The sequence below is a fragment of the Onychostruthus taczanowskii genome, unplaced genomic scaffold, assembly GCF_017590055.1.
Source record: "Onychostruthus taczanowskii isolate IOZ18803 unplaced genomic scaffold, ASM1759005v1 scaffold6, whole genome shotgun sequence".
Classification (NCBI taxonomy): Eukaryota; Metazoa; Chordata; class Aves; order Passeriformes; family Passeridae; genus Onychostruthus; species Onychostruthus taczanowskii.
This window is the reverse complement of record NW_024503679.1, coordinates 8,485,514-8,505,405: the sequence shown is the minus strand read 5'-3', so window position 1 is coordinate 8,505,405 and position 19,892 is coordinate 8,485,514.

Here is a 19,892-nt window from a genome sequence, read left to right as displayed (position 1 = left end):
GGATTTTATGCTCAGGCTCTGCATTTCTGTGGGAGTGACTGGAGTCCCAACTTCACATTCCCTTCTCTTGAAACTTCTCAAAGAAAGCTTCTCAAAGAAGGGAGAATGGACAGCTGCAGATAATTTAACAGGATACATTTTTCAATTTGTCAGTAATTGTCTATAACACCTTTTGATTACTGCCTAGGGGTGCTTGGTTATCTGTTCCAGCAAAATATATAATCCAGTGGTTCACTAAGTCTTCTTTTGGATATATAATATTGATATCCTTGTATGGTGCTCAGTATAGGAATGAGAGTACATTGGCTGAGAATTAGAGAAGGGCCATACAAACCTGAGGGACTTAGCAGCAAAGTGGAATGTTAAATTCAGTATACAGCTATGAGAGCAAAGGGAAGAGCAGTCAGAGGGAAGGGTCACTTTTATAGCAAGAGGATAGATGATTCCATGGAAATGTCAGCTCAGTGCTTGATGTGCAAAAAGCAAATCAATTGTTAGCCTTAATTTAAAAAGAGACCAAGAATATAACAAAAACTGTCTCAGTCCCACTGTGTTTGTGGTATCCCTATACTTCAGATATTGTGTGTACTTCAGATCTCTGTCCTCAAAAATACATATTAGAACTGGGAAAGGTTCAGAGAAGGCAGCAAGAATTATCAAAGGTATGGAATGCTTTCAGTCCAAGAAATTACTAAAAGTAGGTTATGTCTCTTCAAGACAGGAGAAAAACTTAGAGATGCCTGTGTCAGAAGTTTGCAAAATTGTAATTTGGATTGGAAATGTCTGTTTTAAAGGTCTCTTCCAATGCCAGAACAACTAATGCTACTCAGATCTCTGTTCAAAACAAAGAAAAGGAGGAAATCCGTCATGTGGTGGGTAGTAGATCCATAGAACTTTGTGGAAAGGTGCCGTGGATGCAAAATTGTGTGTTGGTGCAAGAGGAGACTGGAGAGTACTTATCAAAGGATGCTGTTGATGAAAGTTCTCAGGACTGAGGAGGCCTTTGTGAGAAGAGAGCTCATGGGAGATTGCTGAAGAGCCAGCCTCCTGCTGGTGTCAGAAACTTCTGCAAGTGGCCCTTGCTGGAAACCAGGAATGTGAGAGAGTGAAAGTGTCACACATGCTCACTCTTTCTGTTTATTTTTTAGCACTGCTCTAAGTTTTCTCTTTCTTAAAGCATCACATACTTGTTTCTTAAATTATGCAAAGAAATCTGTGCAAGAATTGGTTTCAGGCACACAAAATGTTAGGCATGTGTTTTGTATTCACATTTTCCCTCTTAGGAAATCCCACACAGCAGTTACACAGATTAGTGTATGGTTTATGTAGAATGGTCTTGCAGCTTTCTAGGGCTTTTCCCAGTGCTTCCTAGGAATTTTCCCAAATGCTTTCAAGGAATCCCCACTGTAGTGTCTAGGAATTTCCCTTGTGCTATTAAAGAATTTTCACCATTTTTTCTTGGGCTTGATAGAAATTTTCATGGTGCTTTCTGGAAGTTTTCCTTCCTTGCTTTGTAGGAATTTCTGCCAATGGTTCCTAGAAATGTTCTATTTTCTCTTCTGCCTTCTAAGTATTTTCTGAGTGTATCCTAGAAGTTTGTCTGGTGCTTGCCCTGTGTTTTCTAGGAATTTTCCAGGTGCATCCAGGAATCCCCTCTGTGCCTTCTAGGAAGTCTTTCTAGAAGAATTTCTAGGAATTCTCTCTACTTTGTAGGAACATTCCTACATTCTAAGAAGCTACCCAGAATTGTCTAAAGATTATACCCAGACACTCTAGGAATCCTTGCAGTGCCTGCTTTTGAGCAGGAACAGAACTTAAAGGCTTTAGATCTGAAGCTGGTTGTTCAGTAGATCTGTTTTCCCACCTAGAACTTAGCTTGAAAAATGTTTAGCAATTTTTTTTACACTTCCCTTCCTCCACATCATAGCTATGTGTTGTTCTTTTTCTCTCCTTTCCTCCAATTCAAATAGGTAGATTTTCTTTTTTATCTTTTTCAGGTTTTTCATAGGCCATGTTACTTTCTTCAGAGCAGCTGTTATCACTTCCTTGCACAGTCACAGAGCATTCATGTTAGACTGTTGCTTAGACTGATTTTTAGATCAGGAATGTATATGTAATTGAATCTTAAAAACTCCAGCAAGATCAGGTAATTTACAATTTTTATTGATAGGAGTCAATTTAATACATTGATCTTTGAACAAATATTTTAGCATAGAGGTAGCACAAATACTAAGTACTAAATCAGCAGCTGTTTAGAGTAATTAAGAATAAAATGTATATGAAACATCTGTATTACCTTGGCCAGCATCACCTGCACTCAGGTTATTATTTTTTTTTCAGGTACTTGTTTTGCTCACTCCATTTGGCTTTGGTTCCTAATAATTGTTTTTCGTGGTTAGGTTCAATGCCCTTATTTAAAGTATTGTTGTGAAATTAGAAATCCCTTCCATTTGGACACTGTAAAATTAGATAAATGCATTAGCAATTAATCCATTTGGGTTATCATGGGAAACAGTCAGCTTTTAGGAGGGGAGCTCAGTGATTAATTATGTTAGAAAGCCTTTGATGCACTTTTTTTTCGCTTCCTTTTGTTTTGCTGTTTTTGTTCTCGAGCCCTGGCAGGACTCAGAGTCCAATGGGCCTTAATTACCCTGACCACATTTACCTGGGCTCCCCACCCACACCTCTGCCCAGGAGCCCCAAGCTCTATTTAAGCTCAGACCTGGGGTTTTTCTGGGAGGGTTGGTTGGTGTTTTCCAGCTATTTCTGGGGTGCCTGATTTGTTTATGGACCTGCTCTTGTTGGTACAGTTCTGTTTGTTGGCCTGGGCTTTTGGGTGTTACTCCTAGGCCTGTATTGCTTGGGTTTAGGTTTCTTAGAGTGTGCCTCACCATCCTTCTTATCAAATTGGGTTGCTGGTTTCTGAGCTCTTCCAGAGCTGCTGCTCCTTGCTGTTCTCCAGATCCGTTTGTAGTGTTGCTGGTATATTGATAGTATGTAGCAATGTGTACATTAGAAAGTTTCTGTACATAGATGGCCTTCCTTGTTTGGGAACTGTTTCCTTGTAAGGTTTTCTGTTTGACTTGCATGCTATCCAAGTTTTCTATAAACCACTCTCAGTTTGTGTGGGTTTCTGAAGCTATTTGAGTAGTTACCACATATTGTCATCTCTTGTAACTTATTGTTGTGGAGTTCTGTTTGCTTACTTTTATTCACAGTTGAATTATGTAGTGGAATGTAGAATATTTTATTCAATTTTAAAAACAAGGAAACAAATTCATTCTAAAAAGTACTTGTGATAAAATGTTGTTATTACTATTTTTGGAGATACCCTGAAACTTTTGTAATTTCCCTAGTTGCAAGTCCTTACAAAGCATGTTCATACTTGTCATAGCAATTCTTTAGTCTTTTATTTTTTTTAGTCTTTTATTTATGCTCCTATATAAAGGGTGGGAAGTAGTACAAGAAAGCATTAATATAATATTTCTTCACTGGGAAGGAATTTTGTTATGTAAGGGTCATAGTTAGCACTTGCATCTAGATCATAATTTTGATTAGACTGGATGGAACTATTCTTTACCTACTAGCTAGTTTTCTTTCTGTGGTGAGGTATATGAACACCTTCAATTTTCTGAGACATTTTAGGTCTTGGTATTATCTGAGAAATGCTGATTAAGCTGGCAAAATCTGACTTCACCTTAGCACCAGTAATTTCATAGTTATACCCCATGCAGTGGTAAGTTTTGAATTCTGTTAGTTAAACCATTATGTTTTCAACTAAGTGCAATGTATTTGTTTTTTCTGCTAAAGAAATTATCTTTCAAGCATCAAATATGCTACAGTATTTATAGAAGTAATCTGTGCTCTTTGAGAGGAGCAAATAACAAAGCAGAAAAGGACTAAGACAGCAAAAAGATCATCAGTGACTTGTGACTAGGGTGCCTTGGAATAGGTTCCATGAAGGTAGAAAAAAGTAGGAAAGACAGTATGAAGGGAAAAGCAGGCATTTTAAGAACTGAAACCTGCAGTTTCTCTGTCTTTACAGGGATACATCTATTCCTTTTGGGAATGTGAACTAATTCTACAGATATTTTGGAGCTGTTATATGTCAGAATAGCTGTGTGGTTTATCCTCATTTATGGACATCTCATACTTTAGCTGGAGAGGTATTTTTGAAACTTTGGAGAGATAGTCAGTCCAATTGTTGGTAGGAGGAATTGTCTGTGAGGAGTATAATAATTTTGCTCTCTGCCTTTGGGGGGTCCTCTGCCTTCAGCATTCCTCTTTCCTGAAATAAATATCTTGGAGCATAGTCATGCCCAAATATTGACATGTCTTCCCTTGTCATCATCCCTTAATTATTCTAATCATGTATGAATTTTCACTTCACTGTCTGTGTTTTTGTATTTTTATATTTAAGATGTCTTGTCTATTAAGGTTTTAAGATATTTAAGGCTACTGGAGTGCATTGCCCTTTGTACTTCCCACTCCAATTTTTGATGACTGATCTTACTGATGTGAGACTGTTACAACTTGACAAAGGGAACGGGAATGATTTCTACATTGTTAGAAGAGTTCCATACCTCAGAAAACTTTACAATGCAAAATATTTCACAGAATATCTTCTCTTGTAATACACTGACTTTCAGGTGCTGCTGGTTCAGTAATGTCACCCAAAGCTGTCACAAACAAAAATGGAAGAAAACCGTAGCAAGAATTTTCAGTGACTGATTTCCTTAGCTTCAGACTTTGGAAGTTGGAAGATGTTTCTTTTTGTTCTAACAAGAAGAGATTGGAGATTCACACAGAAATAATGACTAAGTCATATTTCTAGATTCCTAGGTGTGATATGAAATTCCTTAGAGTGGGCCTGAATGGAAAAGGGTTCAATTATTGCTCATGCTGCTTCTTTAAGGTCTTTTTTCCCATTTCTTCTCTTTCAGAGTTCCTCAGTACTTGGGTTATATTGCTTAAAATTAATTCCCTGTTACCTTAGCTATTGTTGTGGAAATTGAATTTCTTAGCTACCAAAGAAATGGAAATAATGGAACAGTTTAGGTTTGTAGATCAACCTTGTCAGTGGATGTAGAAAATATACTTAAGGCATTGGGAATAACATGAATTCTGTGTGGGTTTTTTTCTGGCATTCAAGAGGGCAAAGCTGACCCTGGAGAAGGATGTTCTCAAGAACAAATGAGGTACTGCCTGCATGAATAACTTGAAGGCATTGATGATTTTAAGGCATGGATTTTGCAATTACTTTGAATTTATATTGCTGTTCAGGTGTTACCAAGGGCCACCCCTGTTCTTTTGTAAGAACTGTAGCAATGTATTATTTTGAAAAATTGCAATGAGGATTTCTTTTTCCTAATAAGGGACTATTCTTTTACTTCAGTTTTTCCTGGTGTAAGAATTACAAACTCATCCTGTTTACAATGAGATCAACTTAGTGCTGTGATGCAGATGTTGCAATTAGACTTTGATCTTAATTCAAGTAGCTTTCTTCATTGAAGTAACTAAGCAACGTTCTACTGATGGTGTCAGTTTGAGGATCTTGCCTTGTGCTTTAGGGAGGGCTGGCTAAAACTGTGCAAAAGATAATTTGATTCAGTTACTTACATTGTTTTAAAATTTCAACCTATGTGTTCAGGTAGGCATGGAGTTAGCAGAACTGAAAAAAGGGAAGGCTAGAAATATTTGCAATAGAAATACCTTATTCTGCAAAGGTTTAAATCTTTTTAACTGTGCAATGAGTATCAAGTCAGAAGCTTAAGAATGCTCTTCTAAATTCATGTTACCTGGGTCATTGACACTGCAAACTTGCACTGCTTGTGCAAACAGAAATAAAGACTGCTTTTTATATTTCAAGCTATGAAGCCCACAACCTGACCATAGGCATAGTTTGTTACATCACCCAAACTGATAGGGCAGCTTGAAAAGCACCATGAACATCAGTAGCCTGAAGGAAATGTTGTTTTTCCAGAATGTTTTCCCAAAGGAGATTCTTGTCAAGTATAACTTCATTGTAATTGAAAATGATGATTAAAATTTGTGAAAGATTAAAGTGAATAATTAAAAAATAAAGCCACTTGTCAAATTGAGTCTTGCTAATAGTAAACAGCTGTTTGTTATTGTGGTGAATGTAGGTCTGTGAAGCAATAATTAACCTGTTGAGGTTGGTGTAGCTGCATCCAGTCACAGCAAATTGAATTATGACTTCAAATGTCCCTGTTGTAGTTGATGATTAGCAGAGTATGAGTATTTTCCTTTCTAAAATGCAGTTGGATAAAATTTAGTTCACTTTTTATAATGGCATAGCCTGAAAAGCAGGACTATTGAAATTGCTAATGCATCAATTAAACCATCTTTGCTATCTTTCTTCAATAAGCTGAATTTTTTAGTTAGGAAATTTTTGTTGGTCTGCAATTTGAGGAAAGAAACTATACAATATCTCAATTATTCTCTAAGGAAACGTAACTTTTGTCCCATTTTGGGAATTCTAAGAAATCAGAACTTCTGAAATAAATTAGAAATTAAACTTGAAAAAATTAGAAAAAACTTAGCTTTTACATGACTCACATTTTAGAGACCAGAGGTGTCATCTGATGAAGCAAGATGGTGTACTCACTTATAGCTGAGTACACTGTTAGGAATTTTTAGTGCAGATGTCCAGGAAGTATCTTTAGAGCATGTTAAGTCATGTGAATTGTGACTAGGGGATTAAACTCATGACACACATGTGACAGTTCTCTCTCATAGATCTAAAAGACTGAAAGTGACGACTGATTAAATATATTTAAAGATGACTTCTTTCTAAAGACTCATTCTTTCTCTCCGAATGTTCTATGTTGATCTGCTTCTTGAACAACTGCTTTGATAAAACTAAAGATTCGGTTTTGGTTTTTCCGATATGTTATGAAGTTAAACATCTCAGTAGAAACATTTTTCCTCAATTCGTGTGGTATATTTTACTCACAGTGCTTTGATTCTTAGCCTTTTTTATTTTTTCACCCTTTTTTCAAAGCTGTTAGAGATTGTGCCAATTTTAAGATCTTCATTTTCACTCAAGAAAGCTAGAGATCAGGCTGGATCTCTTCAAAACTCTAAATTCACTTTGTTGAAGCCCAGAGCTACATAAGCCATGCTTGTTTCCTACAAACATAATGAAAATAAGAGGCTCAGTAATAGCTTATTTCTAGATTGGAACCAGCCATAGCTAGTTACCGCAGCTAGTAAGAGGTTGCTAATTAAAGTCTAAATTTGTAGGATTCTGTTTGCTCCATTGTGTGTAGACAGCTTTGTTCTTAGAAGTAGCTCAATAGGTGATCAATTATCTCCCAGGGAATTAATTTGAAAAATCCCACTAAGTACTGTGGGAGTTGGATGGAGCCCTGACAGCCAATTTAGGAAAAGCTGTACTTTGCACAGAACAGAATGTAACTGTTCAAGGTATATTTGTGTGAAGCTTGTGGAGTTCTTCTGTGGAAGAATCTGTGTAAAAATGACTATGTGCAATTGTTCCTCAAATAAATATCTGCTAAATTATTTTTCACTTTAAGAATGCTTTTTAAGTTATTTGCCTTGCTAAAGGCTCTGTTCTCTGAGTTTGAAAGCCAGGATGCTTCCAGCTTGTGAAGTCACTAGTAATCACAATTTTCCTTTTAAATTCCTGTAAAGGATTTCTCTTGCTTTGGTTTATTTTTTTCTGAAATATTGTGTTTGTCTTTACAAAAGAAAATAATATTGAAAAAAGTGCAAGCAGGGAGATTGAAGTGATTAAAGTATTTTCATGTCCTTGTTTTTAAAGAGGATCTGAGGACCTGCTCAGTCATGTGACATCTCTAGAATAACAGTGAATGTAGGAGTGGGGGTAAGTAACTTGTTGGTACAAAGCTTTTGCAAGACTGTCTACCCAGATATATGCCCATGTGTTTGTTTCACCCAGGTTTGACAAGGTGAGTGGATTAATAGCCTCTCAGCTTCAGATTGCCACTGGATACCTGACAGGGCACTTGAAAAAAATGATGTTACAGTAGTCTGAAATCAGAGAATAATGCATAGTAGAATTGTAAGATAAATCAAATGCCCTAAAAAGAAATAGAAAGGATGAGACAGCAGAAGAGAACTTTTATTTAACTGCTCCAACAGCTATAAATTCCAATTTTAAAATTATCCTGCAAAAAATTTAGAATGAGCGTAAATGATTCATGAAGTGCCTTTTTGTGTGGGCAAGGGAACCTGTGCAGTTTATGCTGCACTTCCCAATTCTTTCCACATATGTGCCTTGTCTGCACCTGCCTTGCAGTGACATCTGCTGGGAAAAGCAGGAAGCCATTTTTAATTACAGCACTTTGGAAAGAAAGCTAATCTGAAATAAAATGTAATTTTTCCGAGCATGTGTATATTTCCCTATGTAAGAATCTGGTATCATGAAGAGATGTAAGTAATATGAAAAATTCCAATACTAAATTTTAAATGAAACTCAAATCAGTTACAGTGGCAGTTTTTTGTTTCTTACATACAGCCATATATATTTATTGATATATTAAGGAATAATTATGAAATACCCACAAAACTAATCTGACTTAATATACGACTTAAGATATTTTAATTGCCATACTGATGTATGTCTCAAATGTTTCCTTCCCGAATTTACAGTTGATATAACCCTGTTTATTAAAAAAATATATTTTGGTATTTCTTAATTAACAAATTTTGATCTGTTTTATATCTGTCTAGCTTTAACATAGTGCTTTAAACAAAAATCTTCTCTATTCAGGGATAAGTAGGTTTTCAAAGGTAGTTTATAGAGCAGAACTTTTTTCTTTTTCTTTTTTTTTCCTTCTTTTTTCTTTTTTTCCCCCCTTTTTTTTTTTTTTTCCTTGGGTTGTGGTTTTTTTTTCCCCCCCCCCCCCCCTAGGTTTGGGTTTTTTTTTCCCTTCGGGTTTTTTTTTTTTCCCCTGAGAATTTCAGAAATGAAAAAGTGAAAAATGCCATGTTTGGTAGTCAAGCAGTGTGTTGAGATGGACACAAGAATTTGAGTGATCTCTGTCCTCAAGCAACCTGATGAAATTATGGTGGTATTTTAAATAGTGGAAATGGATGCTTTAAAGGGGGAAGTGCTGCAGAAGATGATAGTTATGAATGCTATGAGGTAACATTATAAAAATACTTTGAATGTGCCTGCTTTTATCTGCTGATGTTGGAGCTTTGCAGATATTCCTGTCTGATGAAAGAGATGAGGAGCATGGCCATGAGTGCTACCCCAGAGCTGCAGGTCTGGACTGTTCAGCAGCTCAGGGCAGACATGTGTTTGTTGCGTGATTTAGCCCCATTAGAGCTTCACTTGAACTGCCTGAAGGTTACATGTGCCTCAAGAACCACAAATTGGCCATGCCTACATTATGTGATCATAATGGAGCTTTCTGGACTTTATATAAACAGATAGCTCTAACTTGCTCCAATTTTTAGAAGTGCTTGAGATTTTTAACAACTGAGATTGATTTTCCCCATGTTTTCTCTTGAATGCCTCTGAAAACCAATAAAATACATAACAAAACCCAGCAAGATGTAAGAAAAAATCAGACACTTAAGATATTAGGGGGAAGAAAAAAGTCTTCTGTCCATTCTTCCCTGTTTATAGAGAATTTGTGGTTTCTTTTCAGTGTGGGAAAATCTGTTGTGCCCATGGTGAGAGACAAAATAATTGCTCTTGGCAGCAAGACAGGTAGTTAGGAGTTGGGGTCTCCAAGGTGTGGTATGAACAGCACAAATGAGTTTCAATCTTAGGCAAAATATGTAAAAGTATCAGGTTTGCTGTGGCAGGACAGAGCCTTATGCATGAAATGAAAGCCAGAAACAGTTCTCTGTGCTGCTGCACACAGTCAGTATAAATGCACATGAATTTCATGAGAAGCCACCTAGTCTCTGCAGCCAAACTTCTTTTAGAACGTTTATTGTTCATTTTAGGAATTCAGCTCCCATAGCTACATGAACAGAGCTTTACACTAACAGTGCCTACTAAATAAAATTATCCTGGCTTAGAACATTTCATTTGACAGGAAACTCAAACAAGCTCCCTTTGTTACAGCTGCAGTTGCTGTGGGACCAGTTATGAGTGTACTTATCTTGCATTATGCAGCTCACCATCATAGAGTTTAATATATCCAGCATGATTATTTCAGTGCAAAACTTAAATATTGAATTGAATTTATAATGTAGACTTCCCTTAGGACCTTTTAATGCATGTGCTGGGATGCCCTGGATAGGTGGAAACAGCAGCATTGTTTCTTGTGCAGGATGGAGGAAAAATACACACATGGAAATGCTGATGTTGGTTCTGTCTCTGCTGTCTATGAAGATGCTGTGTTAGTGTTGCAAAGCATCACAAATTATAATCCCACCACTGAGCATCCTTGTGAATGCTGTGTCCTGAAAGAAATACTGCAGCTGGTAAGCTTCCAGTTCAAGGCTTTAAAGTCACAGTAAAATGTTTCGCCTGAGATCTGTAGAGTAACATTATGGTACAAGTCATGTCAAAACCAAGTTTTCTGACACATCACATTTAAAGTATTTGAGGGGAATTTGAGCCATTGGTTCTGAGAGAGATATTTAATTGGAAAAAAATTCAAAGTACAAGAAGCCTTTTTTTTTTTTAAAGGAAGACAACTGATTTTAAAAGCTGGGTTGCTTTCCATTTTGTTAATGTGTAATGGTAATGTAGAGAGAGTGATAGCAATAGATTATTTTGGGAGCAAAAACTTGTTTTAGAAAATGGTTTCTCAAAAAGAAATTATTTTGTGTGTGTCAGCTTCAAAAAAGTAATAAAAATGTAATGGTTATTGGATGTTGGGCTGAGAATTATTTTTAAATAAAAAAAGTACTGACAGCATGCATGTCAAAAATGGAAAAAGCCTACTGTAGCCAAAGTTCAAAGAATGCTGGACAAGGTTCTTCAAACTTAGAAGAAGCAGTATATTTATTTGGAAATAGGCTTATAGCCTGAATAATTACAGGATTTAGCCCTTTAACCTGTAACTGGGCTGCATGATGAGTGGAAAATGGCTTCTGAGAAATGTCAAGGGTCTTTTAAAATAATAGCAGTAAACTAGTTTGGAAAATATGTGGCATTTGGTATGTTTTTCATAGCAAACCTAGGTTGTGTTCCAAACACTTGGCTGTAGATTAATTAAATGAGAAGTTCTTTTGATGATCTAAAAAATATAGGGTCTTTTAAAATAATAGCAGTAAACTAGTTTGGAAAATATGTGGCATTTGGTATGTTTTTCATAGCAAACCTAGGTTGTGTTCCAAACACTTGGCTGTAGATTAATTGAGAGGTTCTTTTGATGATCTAAAAAATACTAAGTAATTTTATAGAATACTTAACATCCTTAGGTTTACATTCAGAATGAACTCTTTCCATCTCATAAGATGGGAATTTTTGTCTTTAATGGAAGTGCTACATCTTGCTGACATATTTTTCTTATGCTAGTGCTCACTTATCTTCGTGACTAGTGTTGCAATTTTGCCATAAATTAATAACCAGGTGAACAGATGAAAATCTGAAGTGTTCATTGGTGACAATACTGCAGCTAATGACTTAATTTTAAACTGTAAGTTTATTTTACAAGTCTAATAACTATTTGCATTTTATACTGTTGAATTATACATTTGAAATTTCAAGTGATGTTTTCTCAGTTTGAATTTTGAAAGAGTTTAGAAAACAATTGTGCTGAGAACTAACTTTAGGTGACTAAAATCCAAGATCTTTTAGTTTATTCAATTGTCTCTGTGATGCTACCACTCTTGAACAGAGTGCTTAAGGCACCTCTCATTATCATTGTGTATTGATGTGGTCCTGTGGAGCTTCTGTGTTTTTCTGTGTTGTGTATAGCCCTACCTTGTTCTCTTCCAAACGATAAAACCATCCAGATTTTTTCCCATATATACACCAATGGAGCTGATAGTGCTTGGCTTTCCATGTTTAAGTCTCCTTTTGTATAAAATTTTAAGGCAGTTAAAGAATTCCTACAAAAATGAGTCACAAACACAGATGTGTGTGGTACAATGCCCACCTTAGTGAGTGCAATGCAAAGAAAAAAAGAAATGAGATTGCAGTTTGGGAGCTAATTCACATCTTGCTACTCTTGTGGGAGTCCTCATCTAACCAAATGTTTTATATGTGCATCTGGGAATTATTTAAAAATTAAACTTGGGTATTTCAGTGTGCTTTAAACAGGGGGAACGTCTAAAAGTTGTACAGCAAACTTCTTGAGAGAGGTATCACCAGTCCTTTTTTGGCTGTCCTTGATTTTTAGTGGCTTACATGTGTAATAGTGAATCATACCTGTGTGGGTTTTATATATAAACTTTTTTACATAGAAGAGGTTAACAGAGCATTACAGTCCATGGTATTAAATTTGTAGTCATTGAAACCTTTATTTTAATTCTTTAAGTCACATATAAAAATAAAACAACATATCCCATTTTAAATGATATTTAAGAAGCCTGAGTTTAAACATAAAACAAAATTACTGCTTTTGTCTGGCAGTGATTTATGTGAAACAATGTATCCACAGAGAATTCACAGAAGTCTTAAATGTGTATTAGTGAGTAGAATTTGAAGCTTTTTTTAGATGGCCCAGTTTCAGAAGCAGACTAAGATTTGGCCTCTAAGTCACTTGATAGTAACTGTTGTATGGCCAAAGCAGATGGACTGCTTGATGCGCAGCAATTTTTCTTGTCTCTCTGATGTCTTGCCCTTAATCTTTCACCACTTGTGCACCACATGCAGCAGACAAAGCATCCATCAATGCAGTTAGTCATAACCAGATAAGTGAGATCAAAATTCCTGACTTCATCTCTGCTTTATTTGCAAAACTTTTGCTTATAAACAGATGTTGGTGGTTCTTGTTCAAATCTTCTCTTAAAACTTTTTGCCCAGCATACTGTATTAAAATGATGCTGCTGTTATTGACACATGCAAGTCACACACTGAGCAGTAATAAAAAGCAGTCTAATCAATTTTGCATACTGTCATAATTGCAATTATATTTTTTGCATCCTACAAGTGAAATTGGAATAAATAGGATCCTTACTGGGATGAATATTACAAACAGTTTCTATTCCTGTACTTTTCTTTCTTTTTGAGTGTTTCTCAAATATCTTGTCTAATGGATTTGACAGAAATAGCAACACATTCACTTTTTCATTAGCAACAGATTCTCTTATTAAATAGTTTGAAAATTGAATAATACAGAACTTAGATCCACTGTCCTTATATAGCAAATGATGGGGGTAGTTCTCAATCTTCAAAAGCAGTTTTATATGTGAGTGTATTTGAACATCTGTCCACATGCATTTGTGGTGTAAGTGCATCTGCCCAGTCAAGACAGAATTTTTTCCGTTTAACTTTCCTCTTATTCAGTTCACAAAGATAATGATAGTTTCTCATTTTATTAATTTTAACTTTTCTCATCACTTTGGTGTCCATCTCAGTATTATGACAGATGTGTAATAATCTGACTGGCTCCCTTTCTGGTGAGTGGTTTTCCTCTAGTGAGGAGATGTATCTGTGTGAAAGCTCAGCTGAGGCTTGGCTGTTACAATGAGTAGATTTCTTTGTGTTGTCCTGGTCCTCTGTGTTCTTCCATGGGGTTTGAACAGCTTTATAGGTGGCAATGTGTTTTTAGTGCCTTACTGGTGAAGGAGTCTCTGGGGTTCAGAAAGGTAGAACTAAAGCAGAATTGCTGATGTCTTACAATATTTTGTGTAATGCCAACAAGGTGACTGATCAGGGACTTAAAGAATTGGCCCTTTCAATTTACATGAAGTTCAAATTACATTTTTTTTTCTTTATAGAATGGGAAAGGATTTAAGATTATGATTTCTGATGTTCAGCATTATTGGTTTTAGGTCATCTTTAGTTTTTAATCAAAGTATGTTAGAAATTTTAATTTTACAGTGACCCAGAAACAGTGCCAGAACAAAACCCAGGATCCTTTGTTCAGTTCACTTGCACATTAGATTTTGCATGAAGCTGTCCTGCTGCAGTATCGTATGTGCAATACTGTCCCATTCAATGATTGCATCAATACCTGTCATAAGATTGAGCTCCTCTGTAATCAGAAAACAATCAAGTAAATGAAACTGCATCATTGGTGATACCAAAGATTATGCATTCTTTTCATCTGGAGAAGAGCCTGCTGGGGGTCATGCACATTTTTATAAGGCATCATAATTTAAGAGATGCACAGAAACAGTTTTGTATTTGGAAGAGTGGTTCAGCAGTTTCTGTTCACATGGAGGACTCAATACCACCTAAATAATTTTGATTACATGGAATTTATTTCTTGGCTGTCAGTGGTGTACAACCACTTAAAGATAAAAATTAAAATCACTAGTCTCACTGCAAGATCTTGTACATATGTGTGCTTCACTTGAGAGTCTTTCAGAATCTTCCTCAGATCTTTTTGTTTCCAAAATTTTCTTTCGAGAGTGACCTGAGGTGGTGCCTGGTTCACTTCACCCTAATATGCTCAACATGGGGAAAGAATTCACTCAAGTAACTGGGCAAAGCTTCCTTTGGACTTGCCTGAAAATCCTCATACTGAGGGCATATGTTGAATGAAGGGTTATTTATATTAGTATCCTCAATTTTTTTTTTTTTTTTTTTTTTTAAATAATGGATTAAATCAATACCACCTCATTTAAATACCTTTGAGTTTTTTTTTTTTGTTTTTTTTTTTTTTTTTTTTTTTTTTTGGTTTTTTTTGTCTCGGCTTTCTCTTAGTTAAGAACCGTAAAATATTAAAGGGTTTGATTATGTTGCAATTTTGAATATATTTTCTAGCATTAAACTTAATTTTTGTTCTTGAAGAGATAGGATCTTTTGCAACAACAGCCTAACTGAAAATTGCCATCCTTGATCACTTTATATATGGGTTGAAAGTTTTTCTCTAAAAGGTAAGTAATATTGACAGTTCTGAGTACATTCCTGTAATCATCTCCCAGAGCTCTTCTGATAGGCTATGTGTAATGTTATTTTACAGTTATTTTGACTTAAACCACAAATATTTGAAACTTATAGCTCACTGTTCTGGTGCTTAAAGTATGCTCAACAAAGGAAAGCTGAAGTACTGTCCTCTTGATGTCTCAAAGCTAGAAACTTTGTACAGTGCCTGTTAAAAGGCACCTGACTTCAAAGGGAAATGAGGACAGGTGAGAGGATCCAGTCTGTAATTGGATACTGAACTGGTAAAACTTTAATTGTGTTTAAAACTGAAGTATTTTGTTCCACTGCTATTTTGTAGTTGCTGTAGATTTTTTTCATGTCTCAAGCATGACTGGTTGCAGACCTCTAGAGTGCTGGACTCTGGACTCAGTGTGCCCAGAAGAGGTTCTCTCATACTGATGCCAGCACCTTTCTGACTTGTCCTGTTTCATGCTAAAAGCTCCAAGTTGTTCAGCTGCCCTTAAGTATTCCCATTCTGCAAAAACATTCAATTCCTTGTTCTTGTGTTAGTAGGGCTGGGATGCCTGATAGCACCAGTGCTGTTTTGTCTGGCATTTACTTGGTGAAGCATTTAACTTGACCAAAGTTTGCTTGGGTTTGCATAGGTGAGTTCATTGCCCTTTTTCTCCTCTGTGACTGTAGGGAAGGCTGTGATTTGGCGAGAGACAGAATCCTTGTCCAAATGTACTTGGTACACAGGATGAAGTGTAGGGGGCAGATCTCCAGCTGAGGATTTGCTCATTGGAATCTTGATGATATACAGACAGCTTTGCTGATACTTTTGGGTTTTCTTTGATCCAAATTCTTAGCTCATGAGACATCAACACTTATTTTTCATTTTCACATCAACTGTTATGTTTTCACTCCAACTCCCTGACAGCTTTAGACTGTCTGGTTATGCTATAGGAGGAATGAAAATAACAGCTTTATCATGGACAGAATATCACTGGTACTGTCTCCTACTGCTTTTCCTGTTTCTTTTGGAATGGAGGACCTATTTCAATGGTTTGTAGGAGGTTGATGGGCCCCAGATATCTTTGGGGAATTAATAATAAAACACAGAAAATATAGCCTGTCTTGGAAACTTAGGAGAAAGCTGTTTTATTATATGAAAGGGATGCCTTCTCTTGTAAATTTGAATCCTCTCTTGCTGTACTAAAGTAAGTTTGCACAGTGCTATAGGAGGAATTGCATAAATTAAAATAGAATGATTTAAAGTGCATGTAGCATTTTTATAATTTTTACCAGAAAAGGAATGAAAGATGTTTCTGCATACTTTTAATTTTCTTTTCTGTGCCGAAACATTATAATTTTATGAGCATTCTTGAAGCTGTATTTTGCTTATTGTTACTTTCTGGTAGAAGTTTGGTTGGAATAAACAGTAGTGTCATTTGGGCTATAAACAGATCAAAGATTTAAGAACTGGTCTGCTGCATAGATTCAATAGGTATACAGCTAGTTAAAAGCCATAAAACTATTGGAATGAATTAGGATTTATAGAACTTATTTGAGCATATACTGTAAGTTCTGTAGATGAGGAAGTGCTTTTAGTCAGTTTTGAGTCTATTCCATTTAGGAATGGAGCAGAATGACAAAAAAGTCTTTTGGATATAGTTAGTGCCCCAGGATCACAAGTGCAAAGCAGTCCAAATATTGTGTTGCAAAAGATTATCAATGAGTTTGCAAAACTAACCAAGCAAAACTGTTAGTTTTACTATGAATAAAAGGCTTTCATAGTCAGAGGTCTCACTGTTTAGGTAAATTTCTAAAGGTTATCTGTAGATGTCCAGCATATATAAAATATTTATTAATGATTTAAAGGGACTTGGTCTAAAAAAAATGCTTACTGAAAATCAACTTGCTTAGAAAGTATTTCCAGGGGTGGAAGGTGTAAAAAAGCTTTTGAAGCTTTGAACATCATACCAGAGGAAAATGCATCTTCAGATGCAGTGATGAAGGGTACCTGTATGCAGCACTGTGGATAGGCTAAGCAACCTGTGCAGGCCTTCCAGAAATTAAACTTTCCTGCTTCTAAATATGGATCAGTACAGAAGCAGTTCATTAGGATATCTCTAGTCAGCGTTGTGTTGTTCTGCCTCTCACAAAAAGGAATACATGGCTTGTGTTGAGCTATGAATGTGTTATTCAGAAGACTAATAATTTCCTCTGTGGAAAAAGTCAAAATATTTGGTATTTCACATGTAAGAATACTGATTTTCTGCTTACTTAAACTTCTTTGTCTAACTTTTCTCAGTCAATGTGGATGTTTCAGTGAAGCAGTGCTTTCTAGCCTGACTCTCCTGTCTAATTTTATGTTAAAAAGGGCAAAAAAGATATTATTGTTTTTCGTAGTAAACTTCAGACTTGGATTTGCTTTTTGAGTGTGCATGAACATTTGCCTCTTACAGTTGTTAAACTGAACCTGTGCGTGTAAAGGCTCTGTTTTGACTCCTTCCCCTGTTGTTAGTGTAAAAGGCTGTAAAGGAGAAAGCCCTTTCACAGGTGGCAAGTCGCAGTAAGAAGTTTTAGCATTGTGTTTATTTGCAGAAGAGTCTGGCTTGCTAGTACATTAATTTTTTTTTGTCTTCCTCAAGCTAGAGTCTTCAGAAACTAAATGCAAGGCATCGTAAACCACAGTGATGTGTTACTGTTTACAAGTCATTTTTTGTGAAGCCAGGCATGGTTTCACTGCTTAAGAGCTCTCTCCTTTTCCATTGGTAAGAAAATAATTTCAGTATCAAACAGGGATCCGTGACTTTGAGGTATCTGGCTCTGTTTTACAGGATCTCATGGGTACCTGTTGCTAGCGAGGAGCTGGGGTTTTAATTGTGCTTATTGGTTCTTTCTGAATGTTGTCTGTCAGGTTTCGTGGTGATTTACTTCTTCAAAGGAAGGCAGTCTACAATTCAGTGTCTCCATACAGGACTGCAATAGGATTGTGCTTAATTTCTGTATTGAGCACAATTTGGTAGCCAAGCACTTGCGTTAATCATTGATTTCATACTTAATAGATTAATAGTAGATTGTCAAGGCAATGTCATCTAGATCTGAGTGAGCCAAGATATATAGCATTTTTTTTGGATATAAAATGGAAGACTATGCATCTGAGATCCCATTTAGATCACTAGTAAAGATTAAAACTTCCATCTTGAAACTTCTATCTTGACTGGGCTTTGTTCTACAAATTATCTGAAGAAATAATCCTGAAGATAATTACATTTCCTACAGCTGTTTCTTTAAAGATTATCCAAATGCATTAGAGCACCTGTAAAACGGAATAAAATTAAGTTAAATATGCTGCAACTAATATACATTTCCCCACTTAAGATAAAGTGCAGAAGACAATAGAAATGGAAAACGAGTGCCTTCTGGCCCTCGATGAAAATGCTGCTATTGAACTGTTTCCAGAACAACATGTACTTGGACCAGTATTAAAGGGAAATATTGTGCATGTCTAAGCCAAATGACCAAGTGCATTGATAGTGCAGAGCATATTTCACAGTTCTATAAATACCTAAACTGGTTTCTTTTCAGTCTATAAAACAAGTAAATTAGAATTTAAGCTAAAAGTAAAGGAAAACTGTCCGCCTTAAGTATTTTTGTTCTGAAATTGACTCCAGTAGCTGCCATATTATTGTTAGAGGGAAGCATGCTACTAACTTAATGATTCCAAGAAACAAGATATGTGACATGCTCCTCTATTTAACATTAAAGAGCCCCTCAAAGCTGCATTGTTACACTCACTGTGCCTTTAGGTGAAAATGTCAATAGGCTTCTACTTTATTTCAGTTCTTAAAGTAATATTTAGCAATGAGCAGGTCTTTCCTCGTTATAGTGAATACCAATAAGAAGATCATTGCAAATACTGGCAACAGGAAATAATTTTCAAGGAAGTGAAAAAGACTGTCTCATTTCTGCTTTCATTTCATTTATCTACATCTTTCACATTGCTTTGCTTGTTTTAATTTCCTTTCTCTGTCAACCACTATTTTTCCTCTGTGCTCATGCATGCAGTGGTTTGTCAAAGAGTGTTTTAGTCTGTATGAATCACTGAAGAATCTTGTGGAAGAAGTTAAGCACTTATGTCACCAATAAAAGAACATGAAATTTCATACCTTCTTTTAAAGAAGGCTGTTAATAAATGAGCACAGTGTTGATGTTTGTAGAGGATCTTAAACACCCATTTGGTACTTTAGCACTAGATTTTTGTACTACTGTAAGTTTAAATAACTATCTGTAACTTAAAACACTAGTAATTGAAAGGGCTTTCTTTTACATAGATTACAGAATAAAAGGAGGAAAGTAAGGGTGACATCATTAAATGTCTATATATGTAGTAGTACTTGTTGCAAAAAACAAAAATTGATCAAACACGAATATGATCTAGATAATTCAAAGTCTTGAAGGTGTTACATGGATGTGTAGAAATGTGTAGAGAACTTGCTCTTTGTGCAGATCTACCACAAACAGGTGAGAGACTGCAGGCTTGCTCACAAACATAAGCAGTCATATTTGTCAGAAAATAAGGTGTCTTGATAAATTGGCATCAATGGTGCCAGGTTTTGGCCACATCTTTAATCTAGGCAAGTATTTGTTTACTGACAGCATTTTCACCTTATTTTTCTTTGTTTTCCTTCTGTGTTGTTTTTTTACAGGTTGGAGTGAAGGGGTTAATTATTTGAAGTATTAAAAGCCCCTTTTATTTTTGCTTAATGTGAAATTTAACCAGTCTTCTCAAGCAATAATTCTTAAGAACTTACATCCTAGGGTATTGTGTTTTGTTTTAATTTAATAGTTTGTCATGAAATATTTACAAAATAATGTTTTTAAAACGCAATAAGCTTTTGGGTAATACTCTTAACTAGGTTCACCCGAA